Genomic DNA, 6,000 nt, shown 5'->3' with positions numbered 1-6,000 from the left:
AAACACTTTGGAGATGCAACTACACATCACCAGGTGGAGCACCCAAACTTCTCACTATTAATTTGTTGCTGCATACTGTCTGTACTTACTGTAAATGTTAAAAATGTTAACTTTCCTATACTTACCAATGTCAAAGTATGTATCTCTCCACTTTGCTTTTTATTCCACCCTAGAGACTTTCCTGCCTCACTTTCTCCCACCTCCTTAATCTACCACTGATAGATCTCATGTACCTTCCTTATGTTCTCTCCTTTGATTTTAAATGCATTTTAAAAAGTTAAAAACACCATTCTCCAGAGCATTTTCTTCATCTGTTGAGATTTTACTTCTGGGCATGTCCTCAAAATATTGGTTTATATTTGTAAATATTTGGCTTATAATTGTAAAGTCTTATACAATTTTTTATAAGTTTGGATGTTCTTTTATTAACATAATAATCAAATAATCCAGAAAATGAAACAAACACCTCCGATAAAAGGAGTGAGGCCATGGGTGTTTGTCGCAGAGGATGCACAGAGATTGAGTGGGTCTGAAGGGGCTTCCCCGAGGCAGGGGGCAGAGGCTTGAGGGTGCAGAGAGGGAAGGCTCAGTGAGAGAGGAGCGTGGCTCCTTCCACGTGCACAGAGCAGGCTGGAGTGACTGGAGTTCAAGTCTACAGGTGGACAACTAGCTGAGAGGACAGCCAAAGTCAGGGCATTTGGATTCTTGGGACTCAGTTTAAATTTTATTCTTTATCTAAGGATCAATAGACAAATATTGAATAGTTTTAAGTATGAAAGGAGCAGCTACATTACCATGCATGGAGATATTTCCAAGTATCTTCATGTATTGCTGTGCTTTTCTGCTTGGGAACCCCTAAGTCAGCACATTTGTTTCTGGGGAAAGTTAATACTGCCTTCCTCAATAGCAAAGACAAAGACAGGGTCAAGTTTCCACTTCAGAGATAATAATTGTGAAAGCCAAAGATCTGCTAGTGAATCAAAGGAAAGTCCTGTCAACTGATGGTCGTTGGCACCAGTTCAATGCCAAAAGGGATCCTCAAGTTGGGGTGTGCTGAAAAAGGAAACTATTCAGTGCAAACAGTGATACAGCATGACTGTGAAAACAGCACTGCTGTGGAAGAGCTCAACTGTGATGCATCACAGCTATGAGGCTGCTCACAGACCAGGTGTACCTGGGGTCAGGCCCTTCTTCAGCTAAGCAGCTCTGCTCTGTGATGCGATGGTCTGCTCCAAGATGGTCTGGTCAACCCTGGTCAGCTCTGCTCTGGTGAGACATCTTTATAACCTGGGAAACACAGTCTTCAGAGGGAAGTGCCCTCTAAGAGCCAAAGGAAAGCTGTCTTATATGGATAGAAGTTTCTGCCCCTAGTCTTTGATTAGTCTATCCTCATGCAGATGAGGGTGCCAATTTCTCACAGTTTGATTGCTTCAAAAGGCACTGTCCTTGAATGGTCAGAATAGAGCCATTCGAATGGCCAGAGCTGCACAGCTCTGATTAGATAGTGAAAGCCTCAGTCCTATTGGTTGAAATAGGATTCCAGGACCTTGATAAGGGCTGGCTCAGATGGCAAGAACACAGTTCACAGAGGCAGGCTTCTCTGTGAGTGAAGTTTTTATGAGAGGCCCCTGTGCAGAAATGGCTGCTGGGTTCTGCTTTTCTTTTATTATTATAATATTATTTGAGCCTAGTTAGCCTCCAGGAGCCCTTTTTAGTAGTGTTTACAATCATGAAGAGAGCAGGAAATGATGTTTGCCTGTAAGGAGAGGTAATAAACTAGACTATTTAGTGGGCAGAGGAAAGTGAATTAGGAGTGTGTACCCTAATATCCATTCACTTACCCCTTCTTTTTTAGTATGAGAATGCTCCTTGAGCTGGGGTGGTCACCTGACTAAATTTTAACTACTGAAATATAAGAAGTGTTGTATATGACTTTCATAAATGACCCTTAAAGGAAAATGTGTCCTTCCTCTCAGTTTATTCCTTCCTCCTGGCAGAAATGTGGTTGCAGTGGCTGGAGCTCATGAAGTATTCTTGGACCATGAAAAAATCAGTCCTATGTTGTGAGTGGCAGAGCAACAAGACAGAGGGAGTTCCCTGAAAAGAAATATACTTTTAGGGTATTTGAATCACTGGTATGTGGGGTTTGTTTGTTTGTTTGTTTGTTTGTTTTGGTTATCTGTAGTCAAACACAATCCTGACAGCTAAAAGAGTCATGGGATTGGACGTAGATTACATATCTCAGGGTGACAGGATCTTGAAGGTCACTTACTGGGAGAAGATAAGGCAAAAGAAATTATATTCTACCAGAAACATAGAACTCAGCATGTAAAACCTCCTGCCTTGAATAACACACTGAATTCACAAGTTTTCTTTTCTCCTTCCTAGGGCTAAACCAAATCCAGTGAGAGAAGCACATGACTCAGCAGTCAGGGTAGGAAAAGTCATGTTCTCTGGAAAGTAGAGTCCTGGCTTCTTTTATCTACCTTTGGTAGTATAAGGTTTTTACTATCTCATGAGGAGAATTTAAGCACAGGAAAGATGACTTTGGAGTTAAAAATTACATTTTTTTAAGTAACACATTCTAAAACTCAGGGTTTTTTAAGCTTTTAAATTAAGCTTAACAGATCTTATGATTTTAGTTATAAATCTATTTAAATTCATGTAATTGTTTACAAGACTTTGGAACTTAATTACATTCCCTTGAATACTTTGTAGTACATTATAATGAAAATGTATTTAATTTTATTTTTAAGAGCTTTGGTTGTCTAATATAGTTTTCCCAAATACTTAAATAATGCTTGCAAAACTAATAAGTCAACACTTACACATATGGTGAGAATCAGAGCCTCTTAAACAGGGGCCACTGGCCGCATCTGACAGCCCCGGAGAGCCAAGCAGTCTGAGTGGCTTGTCATTACACACTTCCAGAAGAGGGTGGGGACGAGATGGCATCTGTTCCTCATAAAAAGCACAACAGAACCAAATGGCCAATGATGTGTTGCAAACCTGCCCAAGTTGTCCATGCAGTTGGCCCTGTCTCAGGCCATACCTTCCAACAGAAGATGAGCGGAATGGTCCTTGAGGTGGATCCTGGCATGCAGGATCTGTGTATGTTGTGGCTGCTAGTGAACAAATGCACACAGACAACAGAAGTCCTGTGGAGAAAAAGAGATGGCATGGCCACTCTCTGAGAGACAGAGAGAAAGAGGGAAAGAGCAAGAGGGCCCCAGCCCCTGCTTGGACAGGCTTTTATTGCTTTTCTGGGTACATTACATGGAAGGTAGTCCTCATTTACTATGCACAGGTTCGCTGCAGGTGATTATCTTTTACAGATAACAAAGAAAAGAATGTTGCTAATTACTTCAAGGAGAAGGATGATGCACACCAAAGGGAAAAGGGGTTGAATGGGTCACACTCCATACTTGGGAGGTATAGCACAGACTTTAGGAAATTACAGTAAGCACTTGCTGCCTCAATTCAGGGTGAGGGCTTTTTAGCAAAAGCAAGTCTCATAACAGTCTAAGTACAATGCAGGCCTGATTCCCCATGGGAGAACCTCTCCATGGGTGTGGTCCTGTGTGCCACTCACTCCCCACTGGTTTTCCACATGGAGGCTGAGCTACATTTCTATAGCATGTGAAGCAGTTCCCTACAGGCTCTCATGTGCCTGATTCACACATCAAACTTAGGATGTCCTCTTTCTCTACTCCTCTGTCAATTCAGACTCTGCCCACTGTGCAAGGCAAATTCAAGACCTCTGTCCTTCGCTAACCAGGTCCCCAGCAATGGCTCCATCTCAGTACTTAGGTTTGTGCAGTCTCTCTCTCCCAGCTCTCTAAATGTTTCTCTCATATGTAGTTCAACTAATATATGAATAAATGAATGTATAATATGAATGAATATTTATCCAACTAATAAATGAATATATATATGCAACTAAGTCAAACATTTCTTAAAGACCAGTAAATCGTACCATTTTTAAAGCTCCACAGTGTTCAGAGCTAGTCACATGGTAGACATGGTACTCAGCTCACACTTGTTTACTGATAGATTTTATAGTAACTGTGTGGTATAGTATCTATAATTCACATTAAAACAGTCTGGCATAAACTATATGATATTGTGCAGTTGTGGTTAGCTCAAGCTTCAATGCTAAAGAAGTCAATTTTCATTTTTGAGGATCCACACTCCAGAAATACTGAGTTGGTACCCAAACATTGACACCCAAATTCTTCTGGTACCCAAATCTTAAGTAATACCTCAGGCTTTATTAAAAAGTATCATACATGTCTGAGAAGGGTATTGATTATAAAATTAGTTGGCAGTCAATTAATATGATGAATATTAGAATAGGTTTCACTGATAAAAATCAAGATGTTAAGAAGTTGAGTTGGCCTAAATATTTTAAAGACATGCCCCACCTTGAACAGAGGATATAAATCTAGTGGCTTCTGTGGTTCGTACTCTTCGGGAGGACCCTCAATAAGAGTGACCCATGAATGGGCCTATGTTCAGAAATGGCAGCTGTGTCCAGCAATGCAGCTCTGTGACCTTCATGGTCAGGAGCATCCCTGTGCCTGATGTTGACTGTGCAGATCACAGAGCTGCACTGGAACGCTGTTGTGTGTGCCTCGGGAGCCTGTCACACAGATGGGGATCAGGCACCTAAGTTGTAGGGAGCTGGGACATCTGCAAACTTACAAAACAGATTGGTTGAACTACTTTGTTAATAATTGTTTGTTTTTTAAATAAATATGGGACATTATTTGAGTTGAGAGTTACTTTAATTAAAACCTGGTTGTAAGGTTGTGGGGAGTGCTAATCCTCTCCCCTCAACATTTACTAAATGGACTTGGTAAACAGACTTGGCTGAAGTGGGGCAAGGGTTGAGGGAGCCCAAAGGGAACCTGTGAGGCCCTTTCTCAGGGATTAAATTCCCTATACTGACCCCAGGGTCTCTGCCACCTCCCTGCTACTGCCCAGCCAGAAGGAGTCTCTCCTATACCATGTCCTCAGTCCCCAGGAGCCCCTGGAATTACCCTGAGAGGAGACCACATTGTTTGGTCATGGATGGGGCCTCCTCCGTAGGGAAAGTCAGTAACAATGTCAGAGGGCCACCCTCTCTTGGTTTACATGAGACCCCAGGTGGGAGGGTCAAACTGATTAAGGGGCATCTGTGTTCCAAAGAAGCTTGGCTGGAAGGCACTCATATTGTTTCTTTTCAGTTTTCACAAGTCTCCTGATGCATCTCTCTGAAGGATTCCCTGTAAATACAGCAGAACCCTGCAATGAGCACAAATACCTTTGGGTCAGATTGCTTTCATGTGAAGCCATGTGGTGCTCCAGGGAACTGACCCATGGGGATTAAGTCCAGATGGATCTGCCCTGTTCCATATTATACTCAATGCTAAATGACAAGGTTCCAGTTCCTACAAACATTTACCCAAAGCTGATATGCACAAGGCAGTTTCACTTGTGTCTTCTCATTTGTTCCTGAATAAAGCCTTGTGACAGATTTAATATTGTTACCATTCTGCAAATGAGAAAACTGAGGACTGAGTGAAGGGTTTTTCTTTTCAGCAATTTCTGCATCTGATGCTGATGGTTTGTTGACAAGTCTCCTCCCTTCCTCTCACCTCTCAGCGATGACGTGCAATATTGCTTTGTCTGCCAATCAGAGGACACTCATTCCAAATAAGACTGTATTAGGACTAGAGAACATTCCTTCAAACTTGCGACTTTGGCCCAAGTCACAGGAAAGTGTTTGAAATCCTGTCCAGAGGGCTCCTTATTCTTTGATAGAACAGCTTGGAGGTCAAAAGGACACCACTGGTATGGACAGATGGTTAAGGCACAATAACATCAGCTCCAAGGCCAATATAAAAGCCTCTTTTTCCCCTTCAGCTTGCAGCTAGCACATACAGCAATTAGTTACACTTAATTTGATTGTTACTCAGGGACAAGATAAAAACTCGAACATGCTTTATTTTGGATGAT

Source organism: Phyllostomus discolor, chromosome 2 (assembly GCF_004126475.2).
Source record: "Phyllostomus discolor isolate MPI-MPIP mPhyDis1 chromosome 2, mPhyDis1.pri.v3, whole genome shotgun sequence".
Classification (NCBI taxonomy): Eukaryota; Metazoa; Chordata; class Mammalia; order Chiroptera; family Phyllostomidae; genus Phyllostomus; species Phyllostomus discolor.
This window is presented reverse-complemented; position numbering follows the sequence as displayed.